Below are 12123 nucleotides of genomic sequence, written 5' to 3' on the forward strand. Positions count from 1 at the left end.
ATCCTCATGGGTCTTAGTTGGGTTCATTAACTACTGAGCCATGAAGGGAACTCCTGATAACAAGTTTTGAGGCCTAATGGGAGCAACTTTAATTATTTGGAATCATCCCCAGAAATTTTTGAAATGCTGGCAGAAAAAGGAGCACACTCTGCTTGGTTGATGTAATAAGGAGAGGATGTGAATTCAACTCAGTTCCTCAAATATTTATGGGCTGTGGCTACTATGTGCCAGGCAAGAGTCCTTGTCCTCAGGGAGCTGACAGTCAGGGTTGGGGTTGGGGGTGGGTGTGGGGTGGGAACACAGACAGATGAGCACTTGGATATAAAAAGTGATGAAGGCTGGAGGGCCTAGCCACAACTTTGGGCATCAAGAAAGGCTCTTTGAGGAGCATCCAGCTTTGCTGGCCACTGTTTCAGCTTTGGGCAGGGTTAAGTTTTCCTTAAAGAGACAAATGCTTGTGGAGTTCCTGTCATGGCTCAGTGATTAACGAACCTGACTAGGATTCATGAGGACGCAGGTTTGATCCCTGGCCTCACTCAGTGGGTTAAGGATCCGGCGTTGCCATGAGCTGTGGTGTAGGTCAGTGACTACAGCTCCAATTTGACCTCTAGCCTGGGAACCTCCATGTGCCATGGCTGCAGCCCTAAAAAGACCGGAAAAAAAAAAAAAAAAAAAAAAGAGAGAGAGAGAGAGAGAAATGCTTGTGCTTTATGGAAGCTGGGCTGAAGAGCCCATTCAGAGGCTTCCCTGCCTTGAGATTTGGGACCCATGAAACTGACACTTTGAGTTTTCCTCTTTCCTTCTTCTTCTTCCAAGCTCCTCCTGTCCATGGGACAGATGCCAGCAAACTTTTTTACATTTTTGTTGTTATTATTTTGTTGAAGTATGGTTGATTTACAATGTTTCAGGTGTACAGCAAAGTGATTCCGTTCATATATAATACTTATAATCTAATATACAATATATATTATGTAATATATATATTTTTGAGTATTCTTTTTTTGGCTTTTTTGGGGGCGGGGGTATACTGGCAGCATATGGAAGTTCCCAGGTTAGGGGTTGAATCAGAGCTACAGCTGCCAGCTTACGCCACAGCTGCAGCAACTCAGGATCTGAGCTACGTCTGCGACCTACATCACAGCTCATGGCAATGCCAGATCCTTAACCCACTGAGTGAGGCCAGGGATCAAACCCATGTCCTCATGGATAGCAGTTGGGTTCGTTACCACTCAGCCAGGACTGAACTCCTATAATATATATATTCTTTTTCAGATTCTTTTCCATTATAGGATGTTACAAGATATTAAATATAGTTCCCTGTGCTGTACAGTGGGTCCTTGTCATTTATTTTATTTATTTATTTTTGACCTTTTTTTAGGACCTCACCCGAGGCATACGGAAATTCCCAGGCTAGGGGTCGAATCTGAGCAGGAGCCACTGGTCTATACCACAGCCACAGCAACGTGGGATCCGAGCTATATCTGCGACCTACACCACAGCTCACGGCAATGCTGGATCCTTAACCCACTGAGTGAGGCCAGGGATCAAACCTGCGTCCTCATGGATTCTAGTCAGATTCATTTCCACTGAGTCACTGCAGGAACTCCTGTCATTGATTTTATATGGTGGGCATCAGTTACTCTCACATTCCTAATTTATCCCTCCCAGATTCCAGCAGTCTTTAGGGTGGTCTTGGTGCCCTCTTGGGAGGTGGGTTAGCAGACACTCCCTAGGATGTGCCATCCAGGAATCAAAAGGGTCTGCAGCTGAGAGTGTCTCTTTTTTTCCCCTTTAAAAAGTGGTGACAGTGGAAGGAGCATCCAGGAGCCTGAGGAGTTAAAACTGCCCACAGAAGCCCCCTCGGCTCCCTCACTCTCATCCTCAATGACAGGCTGATAGACGACGGGCCAATTATCTAAGTCTGGCTGTCAGTTTCTGCGGATGATGATGTTACCCTTACCCGAGCAGGGGACTGCGGGGATGATAAATCGAAGGTATTAGATGGCACTTGGCAGACTGAAAAAGTCAGTAATTAATGACTTCGGAGCAGCCTTGCAGAAATATTGAAGCCTGAAAGACACTTGACGTTTTCTTTTCCCCAGACGGTGGAAACAAGTCCCAATTATGGTGGTTGGGATAGAGGGGTGAGCTGCAGAACACAGAGGGCTTGAAGCAAGGACAGCTAGAGTAGGGCCGTCATGAGAACTGTCTTGCCCTGAATTGTGGTTCAAGGTTGGCTTCCTTGGGGGGGGGTCTCATGCCAAAGGGTCTCATTGCCTATCTCCTGGATCCGATTTTAGCTGAGTTCTAAGTCAAGGTCAAAATCCAGCGCGGTGTACGCTCATGGACTTAAAAAAAAAAATGGCTCTATGGAGTTCCTGCTGTAGTGCAACAGCGATCAGAGGCGCCTCTACAGTACTAGGACACAAGTCTGATCCCCAGTCTGGCACTGTGGGTTAAAGGATCTGGTGTTACTGCAGCTGTGGTATAGGTCACTACTGTAGCTTGGATCTGGTCCCTGGCTTGGGAACTCCATATGCCATGGCCAAAAAAGGAAAAAAACTGCCTAAAATTTTATTTTAAGGAAACCTTAAAAGAAAACTGTTTTTTTTACATACACATGTGCACACACGTATATAGACATGTATGTATGTATATACGCATATATATATATGCATCCATATATATATATATATATATGCATCCATATTTTCATTTGACTTTTAACAAGGATTGGTCACATTTTTTTCATGCAAAATTTTGCGACCAGATTTTTTAAAAAAAGGTACTAAAAATGGAATTAATACAATGCCAAAATGAAAAGACTTTGAATTTTGTTGAAATGGAATTTCTTTTTTTGTTGTTGTTGTTTTCTTTTAAGGGCTGCATCCGTGGCATATGGAATGTCCTGGAGCTAGAGGTCAAATCAGAGCTGCAGCTGCTGGCGGGCACCACAGCCACAGCCACACTGATCTGAGCCACCTCTGCGACCTACGACCTACGCCACAGTTTGCAGCGATGCTGGATCCTTAACCTCACTAAACAAGGCCAGGGATCAAACTTGCATCCTCATGGATACTAGTCGGGTTCTTAACCCACTTAGCCACCATGGGAACTCCTGGAATTTCAATTATGAATGAGAAGGCTTCGATTTATCCTGGATGAGTTAACACTGTCCTCTTTGATATAATCGACAAATAAATTGAGCAGTAACTATTTGGCACACTGTACTAAGTACTTCAATTTTAATGTAATCTCTTCCTGCTTCCCTCCCCTCACCCCCAAAGTTAAAATTACTTTCCGATGTTCTTAGGGAAGAGAATGGCAAGCCCTGTGTCCTGAGCCTGCTTCCCCCTCCTGCATTCCTTATTGTTTTACCTGATTTCATTGTCTTCAAAGGACTTAATTTCAATCTCTCTTTTTCATACTTATTTCTCTGCTTTTTTTTTTTTTTTGGCTTTTTTTGGGGCCGCACCTGTGGCATATGGAGGTTCCCAGGCTAGGGGTCCAATCGGAGCTACAGCTGCCAGCCTATACCACAGCTACAACAACGTGGGATCCGAGCTGGGTCTGTGATGTACACCACAGCTCACGGCAATGCTGGATCCCTAACCCACTGAGCAAGGCCAGGGATCAAACTGGCAACCTTATGGTTAGTTCCTGGTCAGATTGGTTTCCACTGAGGCTTGACGGGAACTCCTCTCTGTTGTTTTTTTTTTTTTTTAAGTTGTTGGGGAGTTCCTGTCATGGCTCAGAGGAAACGAATCTGACTAGCATTCATGAGGCTGCAGGTTCCATCCCTGGCCTCACTCAGTGGGTTAAGGATCTGCTGTAGCCGTGAGCTGTGTTGTAGGTCCCAGACGTGGCTCGGATCCTGTGTTGCTGTGATTGTGGTGTTGGCCGGCGGCTACAGCTCTGATTTGACCCCTAGCTTGGGAACCTCCATATGCCACAGGACTGGCCATAAAAACAAAGGAAAAAAAAAGTCACTGAAAATATAAAAAACAAACTAGTGGTTACCAGTGTGGGGAGGGTATGAGGAAGAGAGTGGAAAGTGCAAATTATTGGGTATAAGCCAGGCTCACGGATGCACTGTACAACATGGAGAACATAGCCGATATTTTGTAATAACTGTAAATGAAAAATAACTTTTTTTTTTTTTTTGGTCTTTTTGCCTTTTCTAGGGCCGCATCTACGGCATATGGAGGTTCCCAGGCTATGGGTTGAATCAGAGCTGTAGCTGCTGGCCTACGCCAGATCCACAGCAATGCCAGATCCGAGCCTTGTCTGTGACCTACACCATAGCTCACAGCAACGCCGGATCCTTAACCCATTGAGCAAGGCCAGGGATCAAACCCGCAACCTCATGGTTCCTAGTTGGATTTGTTACCCACTGCGCCATGACAGGAACTCCTGAAAAGTAACCTTTAAAATTGTATAAAAATAAAAAAAAAATTAAAGTCATTTAAGTACAACATAGGAGCAGAAAAGTGCGCTGAAGTGAATGGCTAGGTGGATTTCCCAGGGGTCATGAACTTTAAAAGATATTTATTTTTATTGTAAAATACACATTACATAATATTTACCATTGTAACCATTTCTTTTTTGTTTTTGGTCTTTTGTTTTTCTTTTTAGGGCCCCACTGGCAGCAAATCGTGGTTCTCAGGTTAGGGGTTAGATTGGAGCTGTAGCTGCCGGCCTACACCACAGCCACAGCAACACAGGATCCGAGCCGCGTCTGCGACCTACACCACAGTTCACGGCAACGCCAGATCCTGAACCCACTGAGCGAGGCCAGGGATCAAACCTGCAACTTCATGATGCCTAGTCAGATTTGTTTCCGCTGCGCCACGTTGGGAACTCCCCAACCATTCTTAAGTATACGATTCAGCAGCATTAAGCACAGTTACACTGCGGTGCAACCATCACCACCATCCTCCAGAAATTTTTCTTCATCCCAAACTCTGTACACATTAAAGAGCAACTCCCTTGGGAGTTCCCATCATGGCTCAGTGGTAACAAATCTGACTAGTATCGATGAGGATGCATGTTCGACCTCTGGCCTCTTTCAGCAGATTAAGGATCTGGCACTGCCGTCAGCCGTGGTGCAGGTTGCAGACGCAGCTTGGATCTGGCGTTGTGGCTGTGGCGTAGGCCGGCGACTTCAGGTCCAATTGGACCCCTAGCCTGGGGACTTCCATATGCTATGGGTGTGGCCCTAAAGAGACAAAAAACAAAAACAAAACAACAATAAAACACAACTGCTCATTCCCCACACCCAGCCCTGATAACCACCATTCTCCTTTCTGTCTGTATGAATTTGGTGACTCCAGGGACCTCCTAAATGGCCATGGACTTTTCTCTTTTTGGTTTCACCCACGGCATGTGGAAGTTCCCAGACCAGGGAACTGGGTCCTAAACCTGCTGTGCCACCAGGGAACTCCCTGGCTGTGGAGTTTTGATATGAAGTGGATGGTTGTGGCTGAGACCAGAAACCATGTGCCTCTCATTTTTTACAAATTTGGCATCAGCTTATTAATGTCTAGCAGTATGAGGACAGTCTGCTGCCAGCAATGAAGACCGTTCTCATGGACTTTTCTCTTATTTTCTGTCATCGCCTTGAGACACTGCTATGGAGCTAATGTTTCAGTGTCAGACCACAGCCTCCAATGTGAGTAATAAGAACGGCCAGCTTCACAGTTAACGTCTTTTGCCCATCACAGTAATAAGTGGATTCCTTCCCCTTAAGAGGATTCGGTTAAGGGCTCAGCAGTGATATGAAAACCATCTTTCAGAATAAATCTAAGCCGAATTTGAAGGATGCTGCTTCCAATCCAGATGGTTTCTGAATGTTTCTTCCTCTGCTCTGAAAGACTTGCTTCCTGCACATGAAGGTTTGGTGTCTAAGAGTGTCTGTTTAAAAGAAACATGTATAGGAGGTCCCGTTGTGGTTCAGCGGTAACAAACCCAACTAGCATCCATGAGGACATGGGTTCAATTCCTGGCCTCACTCAGTGGGTTAAGGATCCAGTGTTGCCATGAACTATGGTTTAGGTGCAGATGTGGCTTGCATCCTGCGTTGCCATGGCTGTGATGTAGGCCCGCAGCTGTAGCTCCAGTTCAACCCCTAGCCTGGGAACTGCCATATGCCCGGGGTGCAGCCCTAAAAAGACAGAAATAAATAAATAAATAAATAAAATAAGGGCCTGTTTTGTCGGGGAGAGAGGCACATCTGGTTTAGAAGGTTTCTGGAAAATTAGAAAGCAGAAGAGGAATCTGAAGATTGACGTGTGTGGGGGTGGGGGTGGGGGATATATCTGTGCCTTACTGCAGAGCGTGAGAATCATGAGCCTGCAGGGTTTGGAGGGAGCAGGCAGTCCTGCAGCTGAGGTCTGGCTCTGTCGAAAGCCCCATCGGGTGATCCAGGGAGCGGGCAGGCGTCAGAAGAGTGGACCACAGTGTGTTGTAAAGAGGAAGATGTTTTTCCCTCCACTTCCACAGGGACAAAAACCAACAGCCTCCTAATCCCACGGCTGTTTGGGGGGAACTGTTGAGGGTGGACATGAAAGTCATTGGTTCTCAACTCATCAGACCTCCCACCCCCCAGCCCGTACTTGAATTACACACCCACACCCTGTATCATATGACTCTGTATTATCCCCCACTGCTGTGCCTGGAGACGTGTCCTCACTGCAATAATTTTGGGTTTTCCCACGTAATTGGCTTTGGCCAACAGAATACAGGTGGAAGGAACTGTGTGCCAGTTCACTCACCCCTTTCATGCTTGTGCCATTTGACCCAAGAAGAACACACCTTGCAGAGCTGCTGAACCCAGGAGAAAGAGACAAATCCCCGGGAGCAAAGCCGAATGGAAGGGCCACCCTGGGGCCAGGCTGACCTGCAGCCTGAGGTAGGTAGGTGTGAGCTGACCTTTAGACCTATGAGTAATAGGAATTTATATGCTTGTTGGAGGCGACTTGAGTTTGAGGGACGTTTGTTACAGAAAATTATTGTGGCAATAGCTGACTAATACAAGGACCAAAATGCAGAAGCAGAGAGCAAAATGCTAAGTGGAGGAGGTGGGTGATGTATGAGTAAGGAAGGAAGTGGTGGTGGGCTTTGAGGATAGAGTATGGAGCTGAATGAGAGGAAAGAAATACTGTAGCTGCAGCTCCATCAGATGGGCAGGGGTCAGGAGCAGTACATGTGTGCGCGCGCGCACGCACGCTCATGTGCCCAAACACAGCCCCTTCCTAATCTACAGACAACAGGCATTGTGCTTTTTATGCCAGCATTCTTACTCTGTGTTTAATGTATTGTATAGGCTAAATATATTTTATTAAAGAATCTTAACAATTAGGAGTTCCCGTCGTGGCACAGCAGAAACAAATCTGACTAGGAACCAAGACGTTGCAGGTTTGATCCCTGGCTTTGCTCAATGGGTTAAGGATCCAGGGAGGCCGTGAGCTGTGGTGTAGGTCGAAGACGAGGCTCGGATCCCAGGTTGCTGTGGCTGTGGTATAGGCCAGCGGCTACAGCTCCAATTAGACCCCTAGCCTGGGAATCTCCATATGCCACAGGTGAGGCCCTAAAAAGAACAAAGACAAAAAAAAAATTGTTAAAATTTTAACAATTTTTTCCCCTCATTTTTAGAGCCACACCTGTGTCATATGGAAGTTCCTGGGGCTAAGGGTCGAATCAGAGCTGCAGCCACCAGCCTATGCCATAGCCACAGCTACACCAGATCGGAGGCAAATCTGTAACCTATGCCACATCCTGCAGCAACACCGGATGCTTACCCCACTGAGCAAGACCAGGGATTGACCCCTTATCCTCAAGGACACTATGTCGGGTTCTTAATCTGCTGAGCCACAACAGGAACTCGAAATATATATATTTTAAAAATTTTAATCTACTATCTATCTTTCTCTTTTTTAGGGCTGCACATGCGGCATGGAATTTCCCAGGCTAGGGGTTGAATCAGAGCTGCAGCTGCTGGCCTATACCACCGCCACAGCAAAGCTGGACTCAAGTTTCAACTGTGACCTAAGCTGCAGCTTGTGGCAACACTGGATCCTTAACCCACTGAGCGAAGTCAGGGGTGGAACCCATATCCTCATGGACAATATGTCAGGTTCTTAACCCACTGAACCACAATGCAAACTTCATGTTAAATATATTTTAAAATCTTAGGGGAGTTCCCTTCATGGCACAGTGGAAACAAATCTGACTAGAATCCATGAGAATGCAGGTTCATTCCCTGGCTTTGCTCAGTGGGTTAAGCATCTGGCATTGCTGTGAGCTATGGTGTAAGTTGCAGATGTGGCTCGGATCCCACATTGCTGTAGCTGTGGTGTAGGCCAGCTGCTACAGCTCCAATTTGACCCCTAGCTTGGGACTTTCCATATATGCCACAGGTGAGGCCCTAAAAGGTAAAAAAAAAAAGAATCTTAGGCATTTAAAAACAATGCTACTCTGAAATCCAAGCCAAGAGCTTCGGGGGACACCTGGGCCTTTCCTGGGCAGTGTGGCCGCCTGTGAAGAGAATGGAGCCAGCCCAGCTGGTACTAAGATCATAAAGGGATCTCCTTACCAAGAGCACGTGCTAACAAGACTCACAGGGGTGAGGGCCCCAGCTCTGAATCTAGAAAGACTTTTTTTAGGGTCTCACCCATGGCACATGGAAGTTCCCAGGCTAGGGGTTGAATTGGAACTGCAGCTGCTGGCCTATACCACAGCTACAACAACGCGGGATCTGAGCCACATCTGCGACCTACACCACAGCTGGTGGCAGCACTGGATCCTTAAACCACCAAGGCCAGGGAACCTGCATCCTCATGGATACTAGTCAGATTCATTTTCGCTGAGTCATGATGGGAACTCCAAGAGACTGGTGTTAAACTCCAACTTTGCCAGTTACTAATGGTTAGTACTTTACTTCTCTGAGTCTGTTTTTCATCATCTGTAAACCAGGAATGATTCTTTGTTTTTGTTTTTTAGGGCCACACCTGCAGCATATGAAAGTTCCCAGGCTAGGGGTTGAATCAGAGTTGTAGCTACTGGTCTAGGTCACAGCCACAGCAACATGGGATCCAAGCCATGTCTTTGACCTACACCACAGCTCACGCCAATGCCGGATCCTTAACCCACTGAGTGAGGCCAGGGATCAAACCCACATCCTCATGGATACTAGTCAGGTTCGTTGCCACTGAGCCATGAAGGGAACACCCGGGATGATTCTTCTTACAGCACTTTACTGTCATAAGAATTAAATAACGATAATGAATGTAAAGACATTGACCTATTATAGGTGCTCTACTGGGGAAGGGACTAGGTGTTACTGCGTATGGAATCCCTGGAACAGCACCTAGCACATAAGAGGTTCTTGGTAACTCTTTCCTGAACTGAGCTGATGTGGAGGCCCTTTGAGGATTTGGGACTGGTGGTAATAGTGGGTTCTAAGGTACTAAGGCTCCCTCTCATCCATCTTTGCCCCTCTGCCTACCAATGAAGGATTTCAAAACGGCGGTGCATCTGTAGTCCACTCAATGCCCATAGCCCCAGCGCCCTCTTTGTATGAGGCCCTTAGACGTCTCAGCCTGAAGGCAGCAGTAATCGCCCGCCACATTTTGTTTCCCATGTCTTGGTTTATACTGCCCTCTGGTGCGCATTTATGGGTTAGGCATGTCAGGTGCAGGTTCCTGGTGACTTTCTTGACATTGAAAAAGAGAGGCTCCCACCTGTGCGCAGTTTGCGTGGAACTGGGCGGCGGCTGGGGGGGGGTAATGTTTAAGACCCCTCCCCCAGGAAGTTCCCACTGTGGCTCCGAGGTAATTAGCACGATTAGTATCTATGAGGATGTGGGTTCCATCCCTGGCCTTGCTCAGTGGGTTAGGAAGCCCGGGTTGCGGTGAGCTATGGTGCAGGCTGGCAGCTGTACCTTCAATTAGACCCCTAGCCAAGGAACTTCCATGTGCTGCAGATGCGGCCCTAAAAAAAAAAAAAAAGAAAAAGAAAAAGAAAAAGAAAAGGCCCCCACACCCCAATTTAGCTTGAAATTCTCAAGGTTTACCCGACACAAGGGCTTTTTACCCACATCCTTGATTGCTCAGCTATCAAACAATGCCATCCTTCTAGGCTCAAACTTCTCGCCTATGTTCCACCAAGACCCAAAAGGAACAGGGTAGAGTTTATTTGATATCACTCCTCGTCTGGTGTCTGGTTTCCTCCAACCCCTGGGCAGTTCTTATCGCTGCCTCACCCTTTGCTCTAAAGGGCCTGCGGTGGCAGCAAGCCAACCAAGAACCAGAACAGACCCTCTCGATCCAATGCCTGCCACATGTGCCAGGTCCACCTGCTCCCACCACTCTGTGAGCGGAGTCCCTTCCCAAAGCTGAGCCCCCAGTCAGTGAACTCAGAGTAGGATTCCACAGGGCTGAGAGCAACGGTGGGGCTAAGATCCAGCTCCCCTCCCCCTCTGACCTCACCATGGAACCTGCTAGGAGTGTTTGCCTTTTATGATTAGGCTGAATCACAGGCAGCCCCTTGTGACTCACAAAAACAGTGATTAAAAAAAAAAAAAAAAAAGCAATAGAAGTTCCTGTTGTGGCTCAGCAGGTTAAGGATCCAGTATTGCTAAGAGCTGTGGTGTAGGTCACAGATGCAGCTTGGATCTGGTGTTGCTGTGGCTGTGGCATAGGCTGGCAGTTGTAGCTCTGATTCAACCCCTAGCCTGGGAACTTCCAATATGCCGAGGGTTGGGCCCTAAAAAGACAAAAACAAACAAATAAAAAACCCACCACCACCAACAAACCAGACCTAGACTTAGGCACATAAACCCTATGTGGGCCAGCGATGGCACCAGAGTTCACCCCGCTCACTGAGACCCAGGCTCATGGCCCAGCAGGATCCCAGATCCCCGTAGAATGGCAGGGAGGGCCTTATAGCTGAGAGAAGGTCAAGCTGATTTAAGGGGCCCAGGAGGGGCCCCACTCCCTGTGTCAACCCTCTGCTCCCAGGCAGGTCCGTGGTGATCTCCAGGCCAGGCTTGATCTGGGGAGAGCCATCACGGGAGGAGTGGCCAGTGAGAGAACACTTGGGAAGCCTTTCTTGCAAGATGGTGGTGGCTTTGCATGCAGTGGTGCTCTTTATCATTATTGTTATTAATATCAATATCACACCTGCAGCATGTGGAAGTTCCCAGGCCAGGGGTCGAATCAGAGTTGTAGCTGCTGGCCTACCCAACAGCCACAGCAACACCAGATCCCTGACCCACTTAGCACTGAGGCCAGGGATTGAACCCACATCCTCATGGATACTAGTTGGGTTTGTTATCATGGAGCCACAATGGGAACTCTATAATGCGAACTCCTAAAAAATTATATATGTAGTTCCACTTATGTTAACATATATGTGCATAGAAAGAGAACAGATAGGAAACAGCACCTAAATATTAGTAGTGGTGTGGCAGGTTGTATTTTTTAGTTTTTAAATTAAATTTAAATTTATTTATTTTTTATTTTTTGTTTTTTTAGGGCCGCACCTGCAGCATATGGAGGTTCCTAAGCTAGGTGTAGAATTGGACCTGTAGTCCCCAGCCTACACCACAGCCACAGCAGTGCCAATCCGAGCCGCATCTGTGACGTAACACCACAGCTCATGGCAACGCTGGATCCTTAACCCACTGAGGGAGGCCAGGGATCGAACCTGCATCCTCATGGATTCTGGTCGGATTCATTTCCACTGAGCCACAACAGGACCTCTGAGGCTATATATTCTAAATGGTTAAAACAAGACCCCCCCCCCATGCCCTGGGCTCTTCATACAATGTGACCTTGATTCTCCCATTGAGAGTTGTGGTCAAAGTTCCCTTTCTCTACATCCATGACTATGGAGGCAGTACAGCTTTCGCCTGATTCTCCCGGAATGTTCCTATTTGGAACCCAGACACCATGCTGTGGAGGGGTGCATGGAAAAGCCATGTGTAGGTGATTCGGCCAAAGCCCCAGCTGAGGTCCCAGCTTATTGTCAACACCAGTCACCAGGCATCTGAGTGAGAAAGCTCTAGCCACCTTCTGACTGCAACTCCATGACCTGAATAGCCTAACTTAGCCTAGTCCCCCC

This window comes from Sus scrofa, chromosome 7, assembly GCF_000003025.6.
Source record: "Sus scrofa isolate TJ Tabasco breed Duroc chromosome 7, Sscrofa11.1, whole genome shotgun sequence".
Classification (NCBI taxonomy): domain Eukaryota; kingdom Metazoa; phylum Chordata; class Mammalia; order Artiodactyla; family Suidae; genus Sus; species Sus scrofa.